The sequence below is a fragment of the Humulus lupulus genome, chromosome 5 (assembly GCF_963169125.1).
Source record: "Humulus lupulus chromosome 5, drHumLupu1.1, whole genome shotgun sequence".
NCBI classification, from domain to species: domain Eukaryota; kingdom Viridiplantae; phylum Streptophyta; class Magnoliopsida; order Rosales; family Cannabaceae; genus Humulus; species Humulus lupulus.
In genome coordinates this window covers 15,555,399-15,567,352 of record NC_084797.1, presented here as the reverse complement: position 1 = coordinate 15,567,352, position 11,954 = coordinate 15,555,399, and positions in this window count along the sequence as shown.

Sequence of the window (11,954 nt, the reverse complement as noted above, 5' to 3'; positions counted from 1 at the left end):
AAAAAATATGGGTTTAATGACATCACTGTACAAAAATATGAGGATTATACTTTTGCTAATTTGTATGGAAAAATTTATTAAAGAAAAAAACAAAGTATGGGAAACACAATTACTAGCTAACTAAATATATAAGCTAAATTTAAAACCAAAACACATCAGCCAAATATGGTTACTGTTGTAAAATTAGCATTCCACTCTTCTCTCTCTCTCAAACCCCAGCCACACAAACCCTTTCTCTCTCCAAACCCAGCCACACAAACCCATTCTCTTTCCAAAACCAGCCACACCATACCCTCCAGCTCCAGTGACCCCAGTCGAATCCAACACCCGAGCTCCAGCTCCAACCGTTCGAGACCCCAACCATTCGAGACTCTAGCTTAGCATGAGCCCCATCCGTCCAAGACACCAGCTCCGTTCGAGACCCCATTTGAGTGCGGGCCCAGGTGCGACACCTCCATCTCCACGACGAACAACCTCCAGCTCCGGCCGTGGTGTCGATGCGCACCCATATCCAAAACGACGAGGCTCGCGTGCAAGGGATAAGGGGTTCTGGTGGTGGCCGGAGGCGAGGGAGGAAGGTGGTTCGTGGTCGGAGGTAATGTAGGGAGGTTGCCTAGACACGAACCCAGGTGACGGAATGGCATGCGACATCTAGGGTTCTTAGTGAGGGAAGAGAAGAAGATGGGAGAGAGAGAAAGAGGGTGGATTTGATTTTTTTTTTCTATCTTCAGGTCTGTGGTAACTGGTTACCTTCCCGTTCTTTGTGTGTATATTTTTGGGAGTTACTGGTTACCTTCACGTTCATATGTGTGTGTGTATTTATGGGTTCTTTATGGTAGTTGGTTACTTATGTTACTAAAATCATTTACTTCTTCTTCCTTTTTTAATGAAGTGTTCTTCCTCTTTTTCCTTCAAATTTGACGTTTCTTTTCACATTTAATATGTGTAACCCGTCACCACTCTTATGGTAATTGGTTACCCCTCTTATGGCAGAAGGTTACTCATCTCAAGGTAACTGGTTACCTTACCCAGGATTTGAGAAAAGAAATGTACAATCTAAAAAAAAAGAAAATGTTTATAATAAATAAAAAATAATAATAATCACAATTCATATTACAAAAAAAACAATTTGCAAAACAACCCAAGAAAAATTGAATATAAAATAATATGAAAAAAATAATAAGCAAATTACAAACATACCCTTCCAAATTAATAAAACTTGATTAAGAGAAAAACTATGGCATAAACAAACTTTTATACAAAAATATAGGAAATATAAACCCATAAAATTTTTAAAAATTCCATATTTTTGCACACTCTATTAAAAATCTCATATAAAATGTAATTTCTTCTAATCTTAAAATATTTTCTAACCTTTGAAAGTATTCCCAAGCCTTAAATAAAATACTCAAGACTAAAATGAATCCCCGAGCCCTAAACCCTTAATGACTTAAGCCATGCATGCACTTCACGTGCATGGTTCATGCATGTTCCATGCATCACTAACACGCACTAGTTCTAAGGCTTTTCCAAGGCTCACCCGAACTTCTCTCTCCATCATCATCATCACCACAACTTTACCATGGCTGCCACCACCACCACCACTATCAACACCACACAGTGGTGGTTACTTAATCAATCGAACATGCACCAAAGTCCCAAGATGGGGTTGGTGTTTCTCCCCTGGCCGAGCACACCACCATACACGACCCAAGGTTGGGGTGCTTGTAACCCAAACCCAACATGGCAATCCCACTACCAGCCACCACTATTAAAGCTACCCGAAAGCTTTTAAAAAAAGTATCTGTCTCCCACACAAAGAATAACTGCCCCATCTCAACATCTAACCACAAAGATCAATGTATTCATCATTTCTATGTGTTTACAACCATCAAAATCAAATTTAACATAAAAAATCAACGATCATCAACCCAACAACATCAATATTGTAGAAAATCATAAACTTATGAATCTATCATCAATTATTAAAGAGAAAAGAAAAAACTTCCCTTAGCTTCAATATCCGAAAAATATGATACTTCTCCCTTCAAGTTTTCTCTCCAATCTTCTACACACACAAATGATAACTCTAAGCACCAAATCTAATCTCAATATCATCAAGAGAAATGAAGAACACTTACCCTTATTGGTGATCTTAGCCTAGGCCAAAACCACAAGCCTCAATTCCAAAGTTTAGCCTTCCAATTTCTACAACCAAACAAAGATCCTCAAAAGTAATTCCATGAATGAAACCATAAAAAAGATTAAGCCAAAAACTTACCTTTGAGTGATGAATTATGGCAGTCTTCGAGTGATGAATTACACCAGGCGAAATCCCAAGCACTTATTCGTCACTCAATAAATCCCAAATTTACATTAACTTCCCAAAATACCCCAAGGCTCGCCCCGAACTGGGTATTAACCCCCGTTGTGACTATTCTGCCAATCCGCTCACTAGAATCACTTTGAGTCGTATACTACAAATATATCCATATAATATTGTGGTCTCAACAATTTAACACATAAAATCACATTTATGCCCGCTATGTACCAATATTACAAATATGCCGTTATAAACAATAACGGGCCCAAATGCATATTTAATAATCATAACACATGCATATAATCATACTCATATTATCACATATATCATGCATGCCACATAGTCACACATTTAATCAGTTAAACACACATATATCCAATTATGTCCTCCCAGCACGCTAATCAAGACATTAAACCCTATTAGTATTTTTGGGACGTTACACTAACTTTACTTCCAAGTTTTGGAGAAGGATACAAAAGGCAATGAGTATACAGCTGGAGTTCAGTACAACTTATTATCCTCAGACTAGTGGTAGATCAAATAGAGTTATCCAGTTATTAGAGTGGCACCTTATTAGATTTTGTATATCGCCCATTCACGAGGATGAGATGGGTGAGAGGAAATATTTGGGTCTTGAGGTAGTACAGAGGACCACTGAGGGTACTAAAAAGATTAGAGCTCGGATGCTCACTTCTCAAAATAGACAAAAAAGCTATGTTAATTTGAAATGTCGGAACGTGGAGTTCCAAGTGGAAGGCTATATCTTCCTTAGAGTATCACCATGGACATGGGTGAGGAGAGTTGGGAAAAAGGGCAGGTTGAGCCCTAGATTAGTAGGACCGTTGGAAATCATGGAGAGGATTGGTCAGATGGCCTATAGATTGACCTATTTCCATGTTGATGGAAACATGAATGGGATGAGACTCATGTGATGAGTTATGAGGATTTGAGACTTTAGGCAGATTTCTCCTACGAGGAAAACCACTCCAAATATGAGACAGAAAGGACAAGGTTCTGAGGAACAAAACTATACCTTCGGTTAAGGTATTATATAGAAAAAGTATGGTCGAGGAAGCGACCTAGAAACTGGAATCAGATATGCGGGATTATATCCCGGGCTATTCAGGTAAAATTTTGAGGACTAAATTCCTATAAGGAGGGGATAGTTGTAACGTCCCAAATTACCTAGTAAGGCTTAGGGCCTTGATTAGGGGGCCAGGATGGCAAATTATGAAATTATGTGATTATGTGACTTATTTTATAATTTGACTTGATATGCATGTTTAGGTGTATTAAATATGCATGTGAGCCCATTCCTGATTAAAATAGCAATTTTCGTAATTTGGTCCGTTATGGGTATAGTTGGCATATATGTGATATATGTGTGAGACCACATTATTATGAGGATATATTTGGGTTACTCGGCATGAGACGATCCTAGGGAGCAAGCTAGTGGGAAAGTCACAATGGGACCCATATTTGACTTGGTGTGAGTCAATGGGTATTTTGGGTATTTAGTACATTACCGAATTATTGGGTAATGAGAATAATTATTTGATGATATATTGGGAGTTAGTGAGATCAGGAGGGAATTCTGGGAATTTTGACTATTTTACCCTCGGAGGCGTTTTCGGGACCCTGAGCATTGGGATTTGTTTGAGGTTACTTAAGCTCGAAGTAACCTGTCAAAAACATAAAAAAAAACGGTCAGTACATTCTCTCTCTCTTGTTCTCTTTTTGATACCCGTTATCATTTTCGAAGGAGACTCAAGTTTTAGGACTCAGATTCAAGCAAGGGTCGAGTCATATCGATTCTAGGAAAGATTAGAAGCTTATTAGCCAGAGGATTTAGTGAGAAACTGCATAATCAGAGGTAATTTAAGCTTTGAATTTCTGAGTTTCTGTTTCCTGAAATTTCTTAAATTTTGAATTTGGATTTTATGTTTTGATGAGTTTTTGAATGGTTTGAAGCTTGGGTTTTGGTGGTTTTGGGCCATTGAGATGATTGAGAACTTTGATTTTGAGATTTGTGTATGTTTGGATAGGATTTTGGAAGGATTTAAAATGGGAAAAGTGGAGTTTCGTGGCTGTGTTCGTGGTTAGGCTGCGACCCTTTTCTTGTGTGTCGCGGTCCAGGCTTGAAAAAAAGAGGTTATTGACTGTTGGGGCACTTTAGGCCACTGCCTCTTTTTGGCAGGTCGCGGCCCAGGGCGCAGACAAAGAAGGGTTTAGCCTTTGTTCTTGAGCAGGTCGCGACTCAGATTTTTGTGGCCACGGCCCAAAAGGGCAGAAATGGTGAAAATGGATTTTTATTGATGGGAACTTAAACCTAAGGTCTCGGGATCGATCCTACTACCTGGGTTGGTAGGATTCGATGTTTCGAAGGCTAGGACTCGGTTCGGAAGCCTTTATTTACTCGTTTTGACGGGATTCTATATTATGGTTGTGACCAGGTTATCGCTAGGGACTTGGAACTGGGATCGTGCTCGAGGGTCGTTTATTGTTAACGTGTGCTTTGACCAAAGTTAAGAAAACTACACCCAGGATATGATACATATGATACATGTAATTATGGCGTGGCTTGAATGTTGAATATAGAATTTATCAGAGCTTGAGTCTCTGTAAATGTGCATGATTATTATTATGCTTGTGATTCTGAATTGTTGAGCAGGAACATGAATAGGGCATGAACACTTGAGTATGTGCATGATTATGATTATGCTTATGATTATTGATTAAGCATGATGAATTCTTTATATTGGGGTATTTGACATGTGATATATGTATGTTTGCATTATCTTATTGAGAAAAGCATTGACTTATTAGTCAAGGTCAGCAATAGTGCTGAGCGTTGGTCGAAAAGCAATGACTCATAAGTCAAGGGCGGCAATAGCACTGAGCGCTGGCCATTTTGATCAGGCTAACCAAAAGCGCTAGGTACGCTTAAATAGAGGATAGGACCATGGGATCCAGGGTGACTTATTAGTCCCATATCCTAGCATTGACTTATTAGTCAAGAACGACCTTAGCACGCTGAGTACTGGTCAGTGCATTATACGCTTAAATAGAGGATATGACTAATGGATCTGGGGTGACTTATTAGTCTCATATCCTAGCATTGACTTATTAGTCAAGAACGACCTTAGCATGTTGAGTTGTGGTCAGTGCATTATACGCTTAAATAGAGGATAGGACTAAGAGATCTGGGGTGACTTATTAGTCCCATATCCTAGCATTGACTTATTAGTCAAGATCAGCCTTTGCACGTGAAGTGCGGGCAGCGTCGAGTATGATTGTACAGAGGATAAGGCTAAGTGACCCGGGGTGACTTAGTAGTCCCGTATCCTAGCATTGACTTATTATTCAAGAACGACATTAGTATGGTGAGTGTTGGTCGTAAAGCATTGACTTATTAGTCAAGGACGGTACTAGCACGATGAGTGTTGGTAGTAAAGCATTTACTTATTAGTCACGGACGATATTAAAACAGTGAATGCTGATCGTAAGGCATTGACTTATTAGTCAAGCATGGCAATAGCTTGGAGCACTGGTCCATATGATGTATCATAACCTGGAGTGCATCATACGCTTGACCGATCTATTGGTCTGAGAAAACTTAGTATCAAGTACACTAGTTCAACTCCAAAGCTGGTTATATAGAGAATAGGGCAAATGACCCCAGTCTGACTCTATGGTCATCTATTCAGGGCAAAGGACCCCGGGTTGACTCTATGGTCCTCTGATTAAGGCTTCAAGCCCCATAATGATTTCGTAATCATTTATTTGTATCTGTATGCATGTATGAGTATAGTTATTATTGCTAGGCATGCTTATTATGATTTGGTAACATGTTATTAACTACTTTTGAGCATGTTTAAGTTTTCTTGCTAAGCCTCACTCATGGGTGCTATGTGGTGCAGGTAAAGGGAAAAGAAATCTGGACCGTCCTTGAGTTAGAGAGCTTAGGTGACAATGTGTACATATGTGACTGCTCGACCACCACGGCCGACGGTTTAAAGAGGAACTAGGGTCGAACCCTATTTTGCTGCTTAGGTCGGCAGGTTGTAACTCTTTTAATGTAATTAACCTTTTAAATGTATTTTGGGATCCCATGTATACAACAAACGTTTTAGTGAAACGTTTGTATCTTTGACAAAAAAATTTAACCCTAAACCGTTAATCATGTTTAGTTACACGATTATGGAAAAATGACTCGTTTAGCGAGTTTATCACTATTTAAAATATACAGTGTAATGGTCCCATGGAAGTAGGGCATTACATTTGGGTTGCATGAAAGAGAAGTTCCAGTCCTGGTTGAAGGCCCAGTAACGGTAAAGCATCTCCTCCATTTGAGATGAGGACTCTGCAGCTTCCTCCTTAGCTTTAGCCTCGACCTCGATCAGCTTCTTCTTAAGTTCTTCAGTTTCGGCCTGAAGTTGATTTACATGGTGGCTCACCACCATGACCTGATCTTGGGAGGCAGACAGGGCGGCCTTTACAGACCACTCGCCCTCCTGAGAAGAAATCAAGGCAGCTTTGGAGGCCTACTCGTTCTCTTGAGAGGTGCTCAGAACAGCTCAGAGTTCCTTGTTCCTAGATTTAACGTGATCTATGCTTCGATATTGGGCCAAGACAGACTGCAGAAGAATGAAGAAAGTCAAGAATAGTTTTTTTTTTTCAAAAAAACCTAAAGAAAAAGAAAAGGTTAAGAGAGTGAAAGGGACTCGCAGTAAGGTTCATCCCCATAGCAGATTTGATGACGTCTTCAGGACTACGCTCCTCTCTAGCCCTCAAATCCCTGGCATTGACTTTGTAGGCATGGCCCACCATGTGGCTTGCTATCTCATACACAATACCCTGAAAGGCCTCGGGTATCTTGTCCAGGTCGTGTGGCTCAACTGGGATTCAGACAGTAGGAGCCTTGCCTTGGATCACTTGAGGATTTGAGGAGGTATGTGTCGAGGAGGAGGAGGAGGATGAGCTTGTTGTACAGTAACCATTGTTACCGGAGCTGGGGGAAGTTCTCTTTGTTGCTGCTCCCAGGCGATGATGGCATCCTTGTCCTTAGCTGAGGATTTGGTGGTACCTCCAGTCTTCGAAGCTGTTTTCTTGGTCACCCTAGGTCTTTTCATCACGGGACCAGCTCCGGTCCCGCCGGCCTTAAAAGTGCCCCTTAAATCCGAACCTCCTGGAAGTTCCATCTCTTCACTTGAAAATGGATTCATTTCACATGAGTAATAATTCAAAAATATTATAAATACAAGAAAAAAAGCGAGAATCCTACCCTCCGAGCTAGGGGAGGAATCTATTACGATCAGCTCGGGGGTATTGACTGGGCTAGGCACAACCTCTAACTCTGGGATTAATGGAGGCTGGGGAGAATTTAAAGCTATGACCTCCTGAATCCTAGGGGGTTCATGTCCTTCCTCGGGGCTGGATTCATCTACGTACTTCCTATAACTAGGGGCATACGCGCCCTGGAGCAGGGAAGGCCAGGACCTACGATTTTTCTCATACTCCTTAAAAATGGTGGATCTAAAATGTAAAGTGCTGTCAACTATGATGGTACCTTTAGGATAGCTATGATCATAGCGTACCACCAAATGATCCATGAACTGGAGGAGGGATGTGTTTAGGTCCGGGTCAGTAGGGTGACGACTAACGAGCTGGTTAGGGTTGAATCAAATTAGACTAAAACTGGCAGCAACCCGATCTAATTCTAAGTAAAGGTATAGGTTACCTTGGCCGGAGGGGCCGGCTGTTGCCCCGAATGCAGCTCGCTTTGGATCGGGCCCCTGATTATCTTCAGGAACTCGCCTTTTATGCATAAGTGGTGCCACATTTTCTTCCTCCTCGGCGTCCTTGTTGGCTGGCAAGGGTTCTTGAGAAGGGGGGACCTCGGGGATGATGGGAAAAGGAGCTCGAGTCCTTAGAGCTAACGTCTAGCCCTTGCTAATCAGATTGCAATCCACCATTGTGGCGTCATTCACAATCTGATGATAGTATTTCTCCCTGGGAAGAAGACTAGACAAGGTCTTGTACTGACCCTTGAGGGTCGCAGACCACTCTGTCCTCACAAATATAGCTGCATAAAGAGTGAACTCAGTCAGAATCTTTAAACAAAAAATATATAGTGCACAAGTGATAAAAAGTTCATGTGCTAAATTAACAAAGATAGAAGACTTGCGAGGATGGTTGAAGTGTCAATGATCGCAATTCTTGAACCCATTTGACATAAAGAATAAATCTCTACAGTCATTTGGGTGGCTGGGAAGGTCGATAACAGAGGCGGAGTTCGGGAAATGAGTGAGGTATTAAAAACCATCAACTCGCCCCCTCTGGTCGGGACTGGCCTTGAGGTAGAAGAAGTATAGGATGTCTGCTGGAGTGGGGACCTCCTACTCGTGCCTCTGAAACAAATATTTTAACCCTGCCAAGAGCCTATATGAGTTCGGAGGGAGCTGGAAAGGAGCAAATCTGACATAGTTTAGAAAGTATGTGAAATGTTGGTGGAAGGAAGGCACTAGCCTTCAAGTGCTCATCACTCTAAGCTTCATAGTCATCTTGGAAAGGGGCACAACTCCGCTCTCCCTCAAGCGCCAATCGGGCAACAAGTCTGTTAGCTCTCATATCTATCCTATGACTCAGTAGGATTTGGTTATCCTTTCCCTGGGTCATAATTCGGGAGGCTATGTGCGCCTCAAAGAATGCATGGGGGTCGACCACAATTTCTCTATCAACCACAAGACTGAAGTGAGGGATGGGAGACTCAGAGGCGACCTGCTTGCCTTTAGCTTTGTTCTTAGCAGAGGAGCTCGCGACATTCTTCTTTGCGAGTGCCATAATTTAGATCGCCTGACGACAAAGCGGCCTATTATTAGGCGACCTAAGATGTTTTCTCGCTATGGTTGTGGAGGTATGGAAGTCCAAAGGTTTAAGTGGTTATTTTCGAGATTTGAAGTGAGGGATGGGAGACTCAGAGGCGACCTGCTTGCCTTTAGCTTTGTTCTTAGCAGAGGAGCTCGCGACATTCTTCTTTGCGAGTGCCATAATTTAGATCGCCTGACGACAAAGCGGCCTATTATTAGGCGACCTAAGATGTTTTCTCGCTATGGTTGTGGAGGTATGGAAGTCCAAAGGTTTAAGTGGTTTATTTTCGAGATTTGAACAACTATACGAGCTAGGTTGTGTCCTAGCATCAACACGTGGTCCTAGGCCACGCGCCTCGATTTCTTAAAATTCTCAGATACTTTAGAATTCGTGTGTCAGACCTACTACTTTCCTATTCCGCCTAAGGATTCGTAACCTTTAAGCTACCTAGGATTAAACCTAAAACCCCTTCAACTTCTACACCCCAAACAGGTATACAAACTGATTTACCATTAGAATTTCCTCAGAAAAACCCGGAAAAATTTGCCCAGTTTTATGAGTACCTTATTTCTAAACAAGTATGATTTCATTCATTTAGCCTAAACCGAACCCTCTTTCCTATTTACACTCAGACATAGCCTAAAAAATATTGAGCAAAGAGCATTTTTTGAAGTAAAAAACTCACTGGAAAATAAAGAATTGAAAAAATTCAAACCATGTGAGGAAATACTTACAGATTATATGCTCGTTCAAAGAAGATGTTGATATGTTCAAAGGAAGCTCCTTGAAAGCTTATGAATGTCTGAAAGGTGATGGAGGGATTTTGGAAGACGTTGGAGAAGAAAAAGGGAATCTTGGGTTTTTGAAAGGAAATTTTTTTAATGGAAAGGTGGTAAAGTTTCAGGTCTGATCACCCTATTTATATGAAAACTATGGGAATTAATTTGGGTCATCCGATTGGGTTAGGTCGAGATCCAAAGGTCAAGATTAAGTGAACCATACGGTAGCAAAAAGTTGACAGGACAGTTGTCACAATCCTCAAAACCCAAACGGATGCCAATTACATGCAACCACGTGTCCAGTACTTGAGTAAAGGGCAGGCACAACTTCATATGGCAGATGCGTGAGACCCCCTATGTGCATGTCAGAAAGTGACTACATCAAGCACGAGCAGAAGCTTGGGGGGAAAATGTTGTATCCAGAAATTAGCACGATGTAATGACCCAATTATTTCTAAGACCTTGGACCATTAAAAACCACTAGACTTAGCTACTACTTTTAGAGAAAGCATGAGAAATAATCATAACTTTATTAAAACTCTAAAATAATTATTGTATCAATAACATAAAATTATTAGTATAAAATGTAATATGGCATGGGTACCCATTTCTTAAAACATAAAACAATTCTTTAAATACTAATTTCGGAATTACATCAAACATAATTTAAAAGACATAACATAAATAATGTTGTCCTCGATCAACACGCAGTCCATTGAATCCATCCGTCCTTAACACACAAGCCAAGCTACCAAGAATCCATCCGCCTCCATAACTATTTTCCTGCATCACACTAAAAATAAAGGAGTGAGCCTAATGCCCAGCAAGGAAAAACCTACTAACAACATACATCATAAATCAAAAGCATAAGACTATATCATAACCACATACTATAAAACATATATCACAACTCTAACCCATGATCATGGTAATCTTGGGGTTTGCTACCTAAGCAACTATAAGACCCAAGCAACATAAAAACATTGGGGTTTGCTAGCTAAGCAACTATAAGCCTCAAGCGACATAAAAGCATTGAGGTTTGCTAGCTAAGCAACTATAAGCCCCAAGGACTACAAGACATAATCATATATATCATAACATATAAGCATATAAAATCTATCTTATTTTCTTTACCAAAAGCCGGGATATTTGGGAACAAGAGCGAGATTTAGAAACTCCTATAAACCAGCAGTAGAAAAGGGTGAGAATCTTAAAGAATAAAGATGAATATGGGAACTAAACCATCAAGAAGAAACTTACCAAGAAAGACCTTAAGTTTCAATAACTTAAATACCTAATCAATAATCAATAACAAGAGTTAGGATCTGAATAAAAGAAACAAAAGAGTTATATAGAACTGAACTTAAGGAATATGAGTACCTCGAATGACCTTTGGTCTAAACCCCAATACCCAAATCACACTATTTCTCACTTCCCAAGTGTTTATAAAAGCTTAGAAAAATAAAGCTTTAACCCAAAACCCATGTGTATCTCTCTATAGTAACACTAGCACCTTGGAGGCTCTGATCAAATGCTTGAAGAATGAAGAAAATGGCTGAGCACTAGATCCTATTTATAGAGTTCAAGGAGTGAAACTAACCCCTTTTAATTTGAATAAATAAATGATTATAAAATGAAAAGATTTGAATTTTTGTTCAACTGACGCTCAGAACTCGGTCAAAATCGTTCAAATGTAGGTCTAAGTGGTTAAGGGTATTTTTAAAATTCAAAAAGTCAAACTTTCAAAACTATACCCATGGAGCCGATATATCACCCACCCTAGGCGATATATCGCCTCCCCCAGTATTCTCGAGGCTTGTTCGATCGTTCGTGCAAAGTCGACGTGTTTTCCATATCTTCCGTAGGAGATATATCGGCCCCTATGCTGCGATATATCGGCATACGTTGATATATTAAACACGTGTTTGCACTTTTTCAACATAATTTGAATTGGATAAACGGGTTTGACTGAGTCTAAATAC